This window comes from Ptychodera flava, assembly GCF_041260155.1.
Source record: "Ptychodera flava strain L36383 chromosome 23 unlocalized genomic scaffold, AS_Pfla_20210202 Scaffold_23__1_contigs__length_28996876_pilon, whole genome shotgun sequence".
Taxonomy (NCBI): domain Eukaryota; kingdom Metazoa; phylum Hemichordata; class Enteropneusta; family Ptychoderidae; genus Ptychodera; species Ptychodera flava.
In genome coordinates, this window is record NW_027248277.1 from 6,158,172 (window position 1) to 6,174,608 (window position 16,437).

Sequence of the window (16,437 nt, forward strand, 5' to 3'; positions counted from 1 at the left end):
TCCCTAGAAAAGTGGTTGACGCTGTATGAAATAACGTTTGTGTCTGTGAAACATTGTATTAAAGTCAAGTAACTAAAGACGCTTACATCACAGACGTAGACGTGTTTGAGATGTAAATAAACATTAAATGTGACACCAGCGTAGATCGCCATTTTATGGCATTGTCGTTTATTTCTCGTGACGTTCATGAGAACAAATCTTTGTTTTAGATTTCAATCCAACAGAAGTCTTTAATAAATCTCACAAAATAATGGATGTAAACAAACGGTGATTTATTTTGAATATGTTCACATTTTAATTTTTATACATCTATGTACAAATGTCAATTTTAAACGATCTGAAATAAAAGTCAAATAGTTTTAATCGTTAATGTTTTATTATCGGCATGTTTAATTTATCTGTTCCAATTGTTCCGAAAAAAAATGGCCAAATATTCCTTTACTCGCCATGATTGTTCCTTGTGATTTTGATGAGATCAGTGTTTTAATTGGGTCATATCAGGTATAAACGTGTTTTCCAAAACTGCGTACACTGGAAATCTGCCGCCACAGTCTTGCAGAAGCAATGATGTCAAGTTAGTAAGACACTGCGAAGACGAATAGTTGATAGTCAGGGATTAGGCGGCACTGAATACTCTACAAGTAGTTTGTTTTTTGAAGTTAAATCACTGACATCATCAGTGTCGTAGACGTGTTTATAATGAGATTACATTGGCCACTGGCGCATGTATGTTACATGACGGGAGAGTAGAAGCAAAGCTGTATATGGTTACAATTAAAAAATGTGAATTCAGAATTGTGTTGTTACATTTTATTTTGATACTGAGATACCGACACGCCAGTCAGCTCTAGAGTACTGTAACACTGTGTGTATTGGTACTCACCGTTGTATTGATTGCAATCTGATTAAAATCAGCTGTAGTGATGTGCTCGGTATTTTCGCCCTTACCGTTGTGGTTGTTTACTTTCGCGTAGCCTCGCCTCACGAGGCTACGCGAAAGTAAACAACCACAACGGTAAGGGCGAAAATACCGAGCACATCACTACAGCTGATTTTAATCAGATTGTATTGATTGTAGCTTAGCTCTGCATGGCAGGACTGTGGGTTACCGGCGTTATACGGCCTCCCACCACATGTGGTGAAAGGCCGTATAACGCCGGTAACACACAGCCATGCCATGCAGAGCTATATGGAGTGAAGTTTATCGAGCGTCTAGACATTCTGATTGAAACCATGATTGACAGATGTAAAGTTACAATGTATACAAATTTACAAGTCCACGTGACTGACTCCAATTCTCTGATTGGTAGCTATGACTTACAGTGTATCAAAGTATCAAGTTGATGTGATTTATGAATGAATGTCAGAGCAAACGTGAACGATGCTGCGTAAACAGCCTCGAACGAAATTTTGCTCAGCGAATTTCTCTCTGTGCGGCACGACTCGACTAAACATTTGTATCTGTCTTTGCTGTGATGGTTCGTTTACACACAAGATCAAATGTGATATTAGTCAAAATATTGCAGTGTCCGCATATAATTCTGTAAGTTGTTTTTAGATTTTTGTTTATAAAGGGATGAACATTCATACAAATTGTACACCGCGACCGTTTATGTTCCCACGTGTAATCGAAGGGTCACTTTGTAAATTGTGAAATTAAAGACATTGTATTAATACTTGACTACAGAAGCTTTGTGATAAAAGTTCGCTTGCAGCTATAATAAGGACGAATGATGCATTTGTTTTAACCTAGCTGCAATTATTGTAGCCCTCGTGCCGAGCACCAGTTTCGTCTGTCGTGTTGACTGTGAAGCGCCGCGCGGCCCTACCACACGACAGTACAGTAGGAACAAGCGCACGGCCTGTGGACTACAATTATCACAGTTACTACAAAGTACTGTACAAAGCATGAATAAACTTACTCCCATATTTCACTTGGTTCGAGAGATCTGGTCTGAGCGAAGTTCAAATGTATGTTTATTATCTGAGTGCAGGGCTGACACTAATCATTCACCACAGTGTTGAAATGCGCACTAAATTTACGTTCCCCCAACAGTGACTATGTACAGTTTTGAAAAAAGTGAAATTTCAGAGGATACTGAAATACTATTGTCAACATCATTTGTATATTATATCAAACAACAGGCCTATCTTGCTTGCCATTACTTATATTTCACTCTAGGATTTCGGGCATTTCCGATTATGAAAAAGGCGGCCGTTGCATTGCAGAGCAGGGCGGGACCGGGTAGGGCTTGGTGTTTGGACATACATGTATTACACTAATAGTCAAATCATAGAGCCGCACACAAGTGTTTTCCCTTAAATTTCACTTTTACAAACTTCAAATAAAGACGGGTTTCTTTCCTGGTGTCTAAATTGACAAAAACAATAGGTTGGCTGGGAGAACAACACCGGGAAACAAGTGTCACCCGACGGTAAAACTTACGCGACCATTACATGGCTGAGCAGAGTGTATAGAAGGGCGCCATCACGAGTCAAATACTTTCCACTACTTTTGTTTTACAATGAACCTTTCACTTCGCTCGGCGATTGCCAAGATATCCTCAATACAAACTGTACGTCCTGCCTAGAAACAAGTCTGACAAAACCTGTTATATAAGGGTCAAATCGGACGTTATATAATCTTGTACTGCACATTATATTTATGAGAAAATTATATTAATATAGCCTCAAATTGATTTGTGAAGTAAATCTGCGCAAAATACGTACAATACCAACATAGATTCCAAAGTATAAGACGACTTACTGAAAGAAAATTTTCGAACCATTACATCCAATTATTGTTCTTCAAAAATAGACAAAGGAAAGACAACATTTCAAAGTTACCTGCTCGGATTGCTGATTTCAGTGATTTACCTGTGTGAATTACTGTGACATTGGTGACACGGTCATTACGTCACGAGCATTTTCCGAGCTGAAGGAAGAAAAATATTAGGGAATAATATACTTATCACATGCACAAGCAGGAATTCGTTATTTTTTGCAAAATAAAATAAGTTTTCCATGACGATTCCGCGTTTAAACTTTTGAACTCTTTAGGAATAATATCAGTACGCAGTGCACAAGTTGTCAATCATTTCCAGTCGTCCGTCGTGTGCGTTAGCGCTCACGTTCGTTCGTGTGTGGAGCAAATGACAGCTCTCGGTATACACGTAGGCTACCTTCCGCAAAGTTATACTCTATTTCAAAGATAGCATAGTCCTAGAAATTTATCACAGACGAAGATACGCCTTTTTTCGGGAACAAATATCGACTAAATCTCGACGGCGCGACCACTGTAAACGTCGCGCCTGACCCTGTTTGCAATGCGTACGGAACCCACGGTATGCGCGACCAGCTTCGAGTTCGTTGCTTCCGCAAATTATTCACGTAATTCCTTCAGAATACACAGGCGGTACACTCTTGTGTTTACATTGTTCGGATTAGTAATGTCGTAGTCTGTGAAAATATCGATTTTATTACATGACTTTTGATCGTGGGAGAAACATCGGCCGCCATGTTGTTTGTTTACATATTTACGAGCACATCGAAGATCGACAAAAAAAAGGTCCGACGCACCAAAATTGATGACATAGACGCGGGTTGTCGTGACGTAGAACGACCAGAGAATAAATCCCGTATTTTTTGTTCGGAGAGGACAAACTTGGCTTGTGCATGTGATAACTGTACTTAGCGTCTTTTGACTGAGTTGAATTTTATTTAATGTCTGTTATATGTCCTTAAGTTGAAAAAAGTCAAACACTAATGTACAACACATCTGGCAATAGTACGTGTAGTTTTCATATTTCAAAAAATATACATGTATTTGCAGATTATTGATAGTCATGGGACAAATAAATAGACCTTTAAGGAGATTGATACTTATTGATTTGGACAGTGTCTACATTGAAAATTGAGTCTGAAATCAACTAACAGTGACCTGTTCACCCCCGGTTTGCAATGAACAGGTCCAAAATCATCCCTGATAACAATGGGTGAGGGCCAAACCACGTCGGTGAAAGGGTAAGCTTAATAACTGTGGGTGAGTGGAACTACATGGAAGAAAGATGACTTTAACAAACCATTATAAACCATCTCAAAGTTGACAGGATCTCCATCATACAGAAAAGTTAGTTATTTCATTGCTATGATCAGACACAACTCAAGGACAGACACTCCTGCAATGTGATACAGAATCAAAAAGAAAGTGCTTAACCAAATTTTGTAACATTTTGCTAATATTGGTAAAAATCCCATGAAAGAGAAACTAACAACAAAATCTACTGGATCTTTGTAGGTGTGTCATTAAAGGTTCTGCATGAGAATGTTCTGTTGTAGTGTCACCCCACTATTATACAACTAGTGTCTTTTAAAGTGAGCAATTCAAAGGATCTTAGGTCAAAGGTCACCAAGGTTTTACACCAAAACCACAATGATCACATGATGGTCGTCATTCTAATTGTCTAGTAGACAACTTTGTGGTACTATAGTTGTACAATAAAAGTGTCTACTGGAAAAAGCAAGCTGGAACGGGGACAACCTTCTCTGCTTTGATGCTGATTTATGGACCACTGGTACAGTGAACAGAGCTACTCATCCTTGTAAACATAAAATTCAAAATAAAAAATATCATAGAATCTGAAAGATTGGACTATTTTACTCACCATGTAACATAGCAGCTTTGGAGTCCATTGTCAAGTATTGGCTGGATTCTAAAATATCTGTACTCTCCAATTGGCAGTGGTCTGGTGTCAATTTACAAACTGGAAGAAGCTGCAACAATAAAAAAATAACATACATGAATAAACAAAACAATGGTCTATAAAGTCTTCTCTTACTAAAAACACACACTTATTTCAACATCACTGACATGATATAGAAATCTAATCAATATCAGCCACACAACTATTTTATGATTGCTGGATCTCTGTTGTACAGATGTTCACAACAAATGTAAATTGCAATTATTAAAGTGGCCTGCAGACACCGACGTTGCAAACTTAACAAAGCCTTGTGTCAGTGCTACAATGCTGTACGCTGCAAATTTCATTGTTTGGCAAGTGTGCAAAAACAATTTTGTCTTGTACTGACTGTATTTATTATATAAATGTTACTCACATTTTAATAGATATATTCTGGTTCTACACAGAGATTTTACCTTTTTTGAATTTTACCCACAAAAGTATTCTGTGCCATTTTGAGTGATTTCAACCAAAATGTCAGTTAAAATCTTCTGGCATTGATACTACACTAAACTTCAGTATATTTGTCCCTCTTCAATTTCAACACAAATATCCCAGGATTTGTTCAAGAATGAAGCAAAGTTGGCGTGTTAACAATGCTGCTCTACGATGTATGGCATTTTTTTTTGTAATCGCAAGCTATCATCAACTCAGTCTCCACGCCTTTGCAGATACAAAAGCTCCCTTCCTCAATTATCTGTTCCTCGACCTCTTTAACATCGTGTACATCAAAATCAGTGGAACGACTCGAACTTCCCGACGCGACGCTTGGACACGTGACGCCATGTTGAAGATCTGTCAACTGCCGAGGGACGGCCGAAACACCCGAACAACCCCGAACGAACTTAATCTTGATAACTCCTTGATTTTTTAGATAATAATAGGGCCGTTCACAGTTTACGTCACTGTTCTCTCATTAATATGCAAAAATAAATATTTGTCCGCATTTTTAGATTACGCTTTTGAAAATTACGCATGCAAGAACGACGAAAATACATCTCAGTGGGCGACTGCTAGTGTAACAGTGAATACTAAAAAACATATTCACGACTCAGAGTACAAGCTGCAAAAACAGCCACGCATGCAACATTGATAAAATTTGTCCGCATTTCAAGCTGCGTGTCCGATGTCGCGCGCGTACAGCTATATTTAGTAACAAACCTGTAACCGTGAACAAGGCTATTGGCGGTAAATTTTTACCGAATTACAGCCCTGGGCTGTTATTTAGCTACAGGTGTGAAGCAGACAATGTAGCCATTTTCTGTTTAACGGCCCTGGGCGTACTCTCAGAAAAATCCGATAAGAGGATTATATGGAGGTGTGATAGCCATTTATATTCCATTGAAGTTGCAATGTTGTGGGTAAACTTTGAGATGAAACAATTCGGCGCCAATGCAGGCCTTTAAACTTGTAACAATTTACTTATAGAATCTGTACATGGTACAGTCACATTTGTATCGACAAGTAACAGAGATATTGTTATTACAGAGGTGTCCTGACAATACAGATGGCCTGATGATAGCAGTGTCCTGATTATAATGGTGACCTGATTACAGAGGTTTCCTAAACACAGAGGTGTCCAAAAGGACAGGTTTTAGGATACTATTGACTTTTCTCACCAGAAATGACTTCAAAGCTCTGATGTTTTTATCAGAGTGATAGAGTCTCTGCAAGACATCTACTGTCATTGTCTCCTCTGACAATTCCTGCAAAGAAAGAAAACAAAGAGATATTAAATGTCAAGCCTTCCTCACCATTTCAAGTCCAATACTATCACCAAAATGATATGCCTGTAAAACAGTCAGAAAGACAGGCAGCAAATAAATACATCTGTACTTTGAAAAAAGTGCTTTTTGTTTTGAAACATTTCTAGGCTTTGATAACGAAACTCAAGCATCAGTTTTAACATTGCGTATGTCACAATTATGATTTCTACATTCTTCCATGCAGCATTGTTGTTATGCGCCAGTAACTATTTAATATTAACATGGTATACAACTATCCCCTTAGGATTCTTCTGTATGGGTTGACTCAGCAATATGAGTTGATTTTGCTGTACATACCAGATTAAAATTAAACATGATGTGATCCTTTTCACTGATTGGTGTATGGCATCACATAACTTGCCTCCTTTAGTGTGCCTTTGCTATGATTGGTTCATGAAATCACATGACTTGCCTCCATGATGTGACACTCCTTTGTGATTGGCTCAAAATATCACACGACTTGCCTCCACTAGTGTGCCTTTGCTATGGTACAAGACCACTAATTCTAACAATAGTTAGTAAGAAAAAAAAGTGTGGACCTTGAAGTTTTGATAACTGCATGGATGCTTGTTTGGTCTGAAGTCTAATTTGAACAATTTTGTAAAGATATTTTTCTGCTTGAATCAAATGCAGACTGTTGTGAATGATGACTGTAGCATTCTGTAGTTATATGAGAAGTTATAAGCCCTGTATAAATCATAACAATGAGCCTGAATTTGACAAAATCACCATTGAAGGCGCTATTTTCATCACTCTCAAAATTTCAGGGGACTTGCCCACGCAAAAATTCACTAGAGGTCAAGCTGACATTGACCTAACACCTGTCAAGAGGATCCGGGATGCCGAATGTTTTAAAATAGGAAAATTGAGCTCAATGCTACTGTGGTGGCCCATGGAAAATTAATTAGCAGTTTTGTGCCCTACATGTATGATTGATTCATGACATCATATGACTTGCCTCCATGATGTGCCCCTCCTTTGTGATTGGCTCAAAATATCACATGACTTACCTCCTTCACCTACCATTTCTCTGTGATTGGTTCATGATATCACACGACTTTATACCTTCAATGTTGATTCTCTGGAAATGTTTTTGGAAGACTAAGAATTTCAACAAAGACTTCTTTGTACTCTTCACATATAAGTGAACTGAAGATGTGAATTTGTCGATGTGAGAAACGTGATTTCACCCTCTTCTCAAGTAACTCAACGACATCCTGTAAGAAATCAAACCAAAATACTTTGTTTTATTTTTTGAAATCAAATAATGAGCAATAAATCAAATGACATCAAACTGCTGTTGTCAAAACCTGTCATGTGATTTACTCCCTGAATATATCTGTCTTGCCTAGCTCCACCCAGCAAAGGTTGAACAATCCTTAACCCTATCAAAATCATGGTTTGGCCTAAACTTATCGTTAACAATGGTGAGTGTGGACCTGTCTATGTGGAATAGGGGCGAACAGGTTTAGTATATTTTTGTTGAGTTAACTTGCGTTGCACTGAATTCTAAAGCAAATCAGACATTATTCTCATAGGATCAACAGATTGGTATTGTAGTGAAAGTGTATAACATCACAGAATGGGATGTCAAATGTAGTGATATCATAAAATTATTGATCCGAAAGGCTGTGCCAATTCTTCAACTACAAGATTATATATTCTACAATGTATACACTTGGCAAATACAATGTACAATTGTATCATCAACTGTTTGTATTAAAGAACTTCTAACAATATCTGATAAATACGAACTCCACTATTGTTACACTTTTCTGACAGGCACTGGAACTTTCTTTACTGTTACCGGCAATAAAACCTTAATTATATCATAACAGTATATTGATGGTGCAAATACAGCAAACTGATAGGTCGAAACGCGAAAAGAACCATGGTATATTGGCGATATACCACGGCTGTAACACGCTTGAGCTGTCGGCTTGAAGCAAAAATCTGTTTTTGATGTTCCACGCCAGAATTTCAATATACTGTTATGATATAATAGCAATAAATCACACCAAGCAACAGTATACCACTCAATTTTGACCAGTTCACTTCATATATGCACTCGCTATCACTCATGCATATATGTCGTTAACTGGTCAAAATCTTGTGGTATAATGTCGCTGGGTATGCTTTATTGCTTAAATACAAAACATATCAGTTTCTTGTGCCAAATTTTGGAAATGATCATCTCACTGTTCCATAAAGGTATATTTTGAAACCTTTACAGTCCTGTCAAATCATGAAATCTTTGATCAGATTGACTTATCAGCCAAAAAGTGAGTCTGATGACAGCAATGGATGTCTGAACTGACTAGGACAAGCACTGCAACATTAACTACTACCGTATTCCTCCGATTCTAAGACCCCGCCCGTTTATAAGACCCCCCAGGATTATTTTATCAATTCGTAATTAGCTGTTAGTTCGTTTATAAGACCCCCCAGGGGGTACACCCGAATTTTGACTGGAACAATAGAGCCATTGTCATGTAATGGGACCAGAATATCCACAACACCTACGCTGCTTATCAAAGTCACAAACAAGTGTAAAGTGAAGTATCAAACCTACACACACACGCACACTATTGTTGGGGTTTGGAACATGTCAGTCGGGAACAGTTCTATAATTTCCTGGCGATAAAACTACACTTGGATTTCACTACCTAAATGACAATATAAAAGATTGGATTTTTTAGCGTCTCGATCTAGTACGATGTCGTCTTTTGTTACTGTCATTTTGCTACCATCAAAATAAGCAGATTTTTCAACATCTGATTATGTACGAATCGAACATTTCGATGCAATTTTGCTACCATGAAATGAACATCTTAGGATCGTCGGGTTTTCGGACTTGTCGATCAAGTACGATTCGCTCATTTCATCACGATCAAACAAACACAATTTACACTCATACAAACACAAAAAGTTTGGGTATCAGTAGTTCTTTTTGGAGACTGTTGTGGCCTTAAAAAGGGCCGTTTCGTGTTTTTTGGTCAGCGGCATGATTTGGTCTGTTTTAGTGAATATGTACGGTGAAAACAGTAACTCGGACTGATTGCTTTAGCAGAGGTACAGCCGCATTATTTGCCAAAACACCGACGTGACATTTCTCTGCCATGCCAACTCTTGGAGAATGGATGAATGCTTTCTTCGTTGCCTTCAAGTAGTATTTTTGTTGACTGACACGTCACGATCGATGATATTCGAAAGTAACCGTGCCCGGTATGAGTGCTGCATCTCGCTTCAAACTTTCAACTTTGCAACCATCTTTGAACAACGGCTACAGCATTTCGATCGTGTATGTTGTCTGCATCTCGGCGAAGTTCATACGGCAAACCAAGTTCTGGCTGATTGCGACGGTAGTTAGGCATGCCGACAGCGAGAATGTTTTTAATAATTACTTTTTTTCTTGCCCATGACGACCATGCACTGTCTTATGACTTTTCGGAAAATAAAGTCTACGATAAATCGACGCATTTTTATAGGATCTTGTGACGATGTCGGGAAGTCCTTTTGTTGCCGTTATCAATAGAAAATTTGGGACGTGTGAATGACACGAGCTTTGAACTTGCTTCGCTCAACTTTTACACTTTTGTTTTCATACTACTGAGGCAAAAGACTACGGCACATAAAAAGTTGCTCTTTAAATGGTTGCTTATAAAGATTTTTTCAACAGTTTTCTATCACGTAAGTTTTCTTTTGTGATCATTGTGAAGAGTTGAAAGTTTTCTCTTACGTTCAACTTTACCGTATAAGCAACCAGTGAAAATAGAAATATCATTGGCATCGTAAAATCTTTCAAAAAGACTTAATGACGACGATATCGACTTCGACTGGTTTGACTTAGATGAAGAGGGCAATTATTGTGTTGACAAACGAAACGCGATATCCAAAGTTTCTTCCGCGCATGAACTGAAAATTCTTTGAATTTCTTCCGTTTATGTTTCATCAATTTGTAGTTTTCTCATGTAATGAAGGTATTTATTGTTTGAATGGCATTTGTGTGTGTCCTTTCCTGAACTAGTCCCAGCAATGAGTAGAACGATAGTGTAACAGATTTTCAAGATACGGGTATGCACGCTTTCGAAGTCTTGCGAGGGAAAAATACCCAACTTCATAAGCTTAAACGGCCCTATACACTTACAGTTAGAACAAAAACGTGCATGATCGTACCATATTCCGAACAGCTGATCATAGATGACTGAATTGCACATCAGGAGACATTTCGGTCATCGATACAAGTAATAAAAAAACTTCAGGGTTATTGCCAAAAATCAACACATCAAATATAAAGCAGATTGGCGCAGCAATCTTTCGTCTCGGCCAGCCGATGCCTCAACACTTTACCTGTTCGAGCCTGCCTGTTCGTAAGATCACATTTCGTTTCGAGATACGGTTAGACTTTTTGAAACTAGGAGCAAAATAATGAAACTCACGACGTGTAATTGATCGTTTATTTTAAGGAGTACAGTAAATGAAAATCGTACATAGAAAACATCGGACGGACACCATCCCACTGAATAGAATTTTACCTTGACCTCATGCACTGACACCTTTGACCTATTGCGTAAATTGACCAATCACAGCCAGCGGAACTTCAGGGACTTTCCCTTCACTCATTGTCTGACCTTTGTGGCCATGCTATGGGGAGCTAGCTGCTGCTGAGGAACGTACTTGTTGTACAAAGTTTCGTGGTGATTATCTATTCACGAAATACAAAGATTTATTGCTATCGTATTGTTTAGTAAAAGAAGGTATGGCAAAAATACGTTATATTTCAAGACTTGTGGATCTCCATTAATTTATACTTGTACAGATTTGACTGCCAGTATCTACACAGCATGGTCATGAGTCGATATCACAAAGTATGAGTGTCTGTAGCGCGGATAGCGTGAATCAAAAAATCATTGGCATAAAAATTGCATAACATCGCATAAATTAGCATAAATTAACTTCAACGTTCGATTTGCGGTGACATCCGTTTATTAGACCCCCCATATCTTTTCGTCATCTTTGGTTCTGAAAAGGGGTCTTAGAATCGGAGGAATACGGTATTTGTACAAATAATATATCTTTAAATTCCAAGGTAATTTCAATTTTTTATGCCAAATTTTTGAAACAATGATTTAAATATTTCCAATAAGCTATATTATGAAACCTTTACAATCCCGTTATAAAACATCAAACTTTATTGGAGTGACTTACCAGCCTACAAGTGAATCAAATGACTGCAATGGGTGTCTGAGCTGACTGGGCGATATCAAACTTTATCAGAGTGACTTACCAGCCTACAAGTGAGTCCAATGACTGCAATGGGTGTCTGAGCTGACTGAGCGATATCAAACTTTATTGGAATGACTTACCAGCCTACAAGTGATTCCAATGACAGCAATGGGTGTCTGAGCTGACTGAGCGATATCAAACTTTAGTGGAGTGACTTATCAGCCTACAAGTGAGTCCAATGACAGCGATGGATGTCTGAGCTGACTGGGCGATATCAAACTTTATCAGAGTGACTTACTAGCCTACAAGTGAGTCCGATGACAGCAATGGGTGTCTGGGCTGACTGGGAAATATCAACAGATTGTACAACAATGTCTGGTTTTTAAGATGTGCAAAAAGATCAAACTCATCCAATACAAAAAGGATTGGCTGTGATGTCTTGTCACCTGCAACACAGAAAACTGGTTTCAATTTGGTGAAGATAGACATGAAGTTGTTAAAATTATCAGTATGCAATTGAAACTTCAAGCAAGTTCTCACTTTTATTTTATTCTTGATAGCACAACCATTTTACATGGTTTGTTGCAAACATTCTTGAAAGCACAATTATTTTACATGGTCTCTTGCAAATAAAGAACTTTTGTTTCTCTACACTTCATGGTATCAACTGTAGGGATGTATGTGATATTTTGTGTGTGAATAAAGGCAGTATCCTTGCTACTATTCTTGATTAGGAAAAAGTACAGCTTTTATCAGGATTAAGAATAAAACTGTATTTCAAGATGTGCGCAATCAAACAAGCATTTTCAAAGGAGGTTAATTTACCAACCATTATAAAACTTTTCCTTAAAATTACAAATGAGCAAATGCATGACAATTAACTTCAACAAATTACATTGGAAAAACAGTCAATACAAAGTGAAGGAAGAAACTGCTCAACCACATTTTCATTTTTTAACATTACATTAAGGAAACTCTTGGCTCTGTTCTATTTAAAAACACAAGAATCTTGTGTTAATTATAAATTCACAGAGTACAGCTTTGCTTTTGTAAAGGCTGTCCACTTCACTCTGCATTTTGTCATTTTTGCTTTCATTCACTTCTCCAACTCATGTTCAGTTCAATGTAATACTGAACTGAACAAGAGATGGATAAGTGAAAGCAATAGTTAATTGGTGTTTATGGTTACACAAACTTTAAAATTGTATGCAATAAAATTGTTAATCCAAACCCAAAGAATGAAATTAAAATAAGGATTTGCTTGAAGTTTGCATACTAATAATTTTAACGACTGCACCAAATTAATTTATTTTATCATTTAGTTTCTCTACATGAGAGTGAAGTAATTTACTCTCACATTTTATTGTAAAAAGTTGTTTTGAATGCTACCAGTAGTTTCATGGGCCTTGGTTACCATGGGCAACAGGCAATACATAGTTTCCTTTTTCAACAAAGTCCAAAGATGTCCCTTTTCAATTCAATACATTGACTAAGCATATTTAGAGAAAGGCACATAATACAGTAAAGCTCATGGAAGAGGGCGTGGATTGTAGAATTGTATCTTTTTTGTACATGCCTTTGGGCAAGTCCAGTTGATGTTCATTTTAATAACGGTCTACATTGACTAATTTACACTGGGGTGGTAATGGTGGTGGTGACAGGGACAGGGTTGCTGTACTCAAAACTATTCCTGCCAACTCAGATTATGCATACATCACAATTGATTGTGTTTGGCATCAAAGAGATTGATATGTAAAAATTGGTACTTAACTAAAGGAGATGTGATTATCACAAATCACAAAGAGACAACTACTTACCACTTTTCAATGCCTCTAAAAGAAATGCCAGTGTTTCTGCAAATGAACCCTGCGAAATTAAAATTAAAAGATTTCAGAAATGTCACAAGTGTGCAGGGGGTAGAGGAACCTGGGGTGGGGATGGAACCATGTACACAGAAAGACTGTCCTGAGGTTAGACACATTCTCATAAAATATTGTTACTTCACAGAAGATGTCACATGATCACAATGCCTCTTATCATTTCATGTCTGTATCATGTGTTGTCAAAATTTATGCTGCTGTCCACAAGCATATGTAAACAGGTACTACGATACAGTATACTGGTACCACCGTAGATCAGTACCACCGTACATGTAAATGAGTATCACATACATATATGCCAGTATCACCATACATGTATACAGGTACCACCCTACATGTAAAATGGTACCACCACACATGTAAATTACCAAATATGCCAGTATCACCATACATGTATACAAGTACCAGCCTACATGTAACATGGTACCACCATTTGTATATTTGAACAGCCATTCATGTACTGTGGTACCACCACACCTGTATAAAGGTACCATGGATGTATACAGGTACAACCATACATGCATACCTGAACCCCATTACACGCGTATGGAGGTACCACCAAATATGTAAAAAGTTACCACAATACATGTATACCTGAACCACCATACATGTACTGTGGTACTACCAAACATGTAAACATGTACCACCATACATGTATACAGGTACAACCACATATAGAGAGAAAATTTTGTTCTGCTAATGTGAGGTTGTGCATACAATGTTGCCATTTTGAATCGATTTTCCATATATTTTGAACTTATTTGATACACCGAATGGAACATAAGGTGCATGGTAACACAATTTATAATTTTTGTCTTTGACCTAAGTCCAGTAACCTCAGCAATGCTATCACTTACAAAGACTTTATCTCCAAGGGTATTTTCCAGTTGTAGCTGTCTTGTAATTTCCTTGAGAGCAATCCTATCATCTGTCTGAAGTAAACCATTCAAGTTGACTTGTAATAAATTCTCCTTGGCTATTTTGTCTGATTTCACTTCATCCAGTACACTCTGTAACAGCTACAAGCAAATCAAATCCATATCATTCAATAGATTTCTGTAAATGTACTGTTTACACCCCTACATTCCACTATACACAGCTAAAGACTGACAGACCTGTGGCAGGATTTGACTGTAACAGGTCTGTCACATATGTGCAGCATATCTGACCGAGCAGGTATGCTGCATGATTGTCTCATCAGACCTGAAGCATACCTGTCCTGTCAGGTATGCTGCATGTCTGATGAGACAAACATGCAGCATACCTGACAGGGCAGGTATGCTGCAGGTCTGATGAGACAATCATGCAGCATACCTGACAGGGCAGGTATGCTGCAGGTCTGATGAGACAATCATGCAGCATACCTGACAGGGCAGGTATGCTGCAGGTCTGATGAGACAATCATGCAGCATACCTGCTCGGTCAGATATGCTGCAGGTCTGATGAGACAATCATGCAGCATACCTGACAGGGCAGGTATGCTGCAGGTCTGATGAGACAAACATGCAGCATACCTGACAGGGCAGGTATGCTGCAGGTCTGATGAGACAATCATGCAGCATACCTGACAGGGCAGGTATGCTGCATTTCCGTCTCATCACTGCAGCATACTTGATTGTGTTTTTTATAATGGTACACCAAGGAAAATGTCCGAGTGTGTCTTTTTAGTGTCTCTACATTGGAAATGACCTAAATGGTTCCTAAATAAATGACAAATAAATACCATGGATTTATGTTTGCATGTGTGTTTGATTTGTCTAAAAACACATATAGACAAAGCATACTTCTTTTAGGCAAGCAGTTTTATTTGAACATCCACAAACATTAACAATAACATGCAAAGAATCAAAGCTGCAAGTTGTAGGGCCAAGCACTTGCAAACACTGGCAAAAGTACCTGAATGGCAATAATAACACTCAATGATGATACTCCAATGCTGATTGGTATTACAAATAATTAAATTAAATGGTGTCGCACATTTGGTTACTGAATTATAGGAACATTTATCTATCTATCTATCTATCTATCTAGAAAATTTGTATAGCGCCAAATATCCAAAGTTAAACATGTTCAGTGGCGCTTAGAGTTTGACAATGAAAATTCTCTCTGGAAGATGCAAGATTTTAAGTGTTTTTTGAAATTGTTGACATTAGGAGATGTTTCTATGTCCAGGGTAAAGAGTTCCAAACCACTGTAATTGTAATTTATGAATCAAGGTAAAAGGCGAAAAACTTGTTCCAAACTTTCTCCATGTATACCAACAATCAGACTTCTATTTCTGTTTGCTTGCTCAAAGTGAGAAATGCACATAATTAATGAGGTACAGGATGAGGAGCAATAAGGGCCCCTCACTACTGAATATTAAGGGTGTAGAGCTTGTGGTTAGATATTTAAAGGCATATATGCATATATGAGGTCAGAGGTCACTGAGGTCACATGACATTTTGTCAAAAAAAATTTCCCTCCTATTATTATCCCTTGGTCAATATACCTGACATTATTCGATTGACAACACCCCTCTCAGATTCTGGTATAGTCCAGATTTATATGGCTTTAGTTTTGCTACAGAGGTATAGCACAGGTCAAAGGTTATCGAAAAATGTGAAAAATGTTACTTTAAAAATCTTCTTACAAAAATTAATGTGCCTTTGAAATGTGGCATGACACCCCGCTTTCTGTATCATGGTTCAAACATGGTTAAACATGGTTGAAACATGTTTAGACATGGTCAATAACCATGTTTGAACATGGTCTTGACCATGGTCAAACATGGATGACCATAGTTGGGCTATGGCACCACGGCCAGACCATGGTCAAACATTG

The 16,437-nt window shown here is 37.9% G+C and overlaps 1 protein-coding gene and 1 pseudogene across 1 annotated transcript in view; one reads left to right on the forward strand and one right to left on the reverse strand.

Moving 5' to 3' along the window:
* Nucleotides 1-16,437, forward strand: part of LOC139124355 (uncharacterized) — a 61,105-nt gene that overhangs the window by 24,489 nt on the left and 20,179 nt on the right. The window lies entirely within an intron of this gene.
* On the reverse strand, nucleotides 3,075-15,169 carry LOC139124282 (origin recognition complex subunit 4-like; annotated as a pseudogene).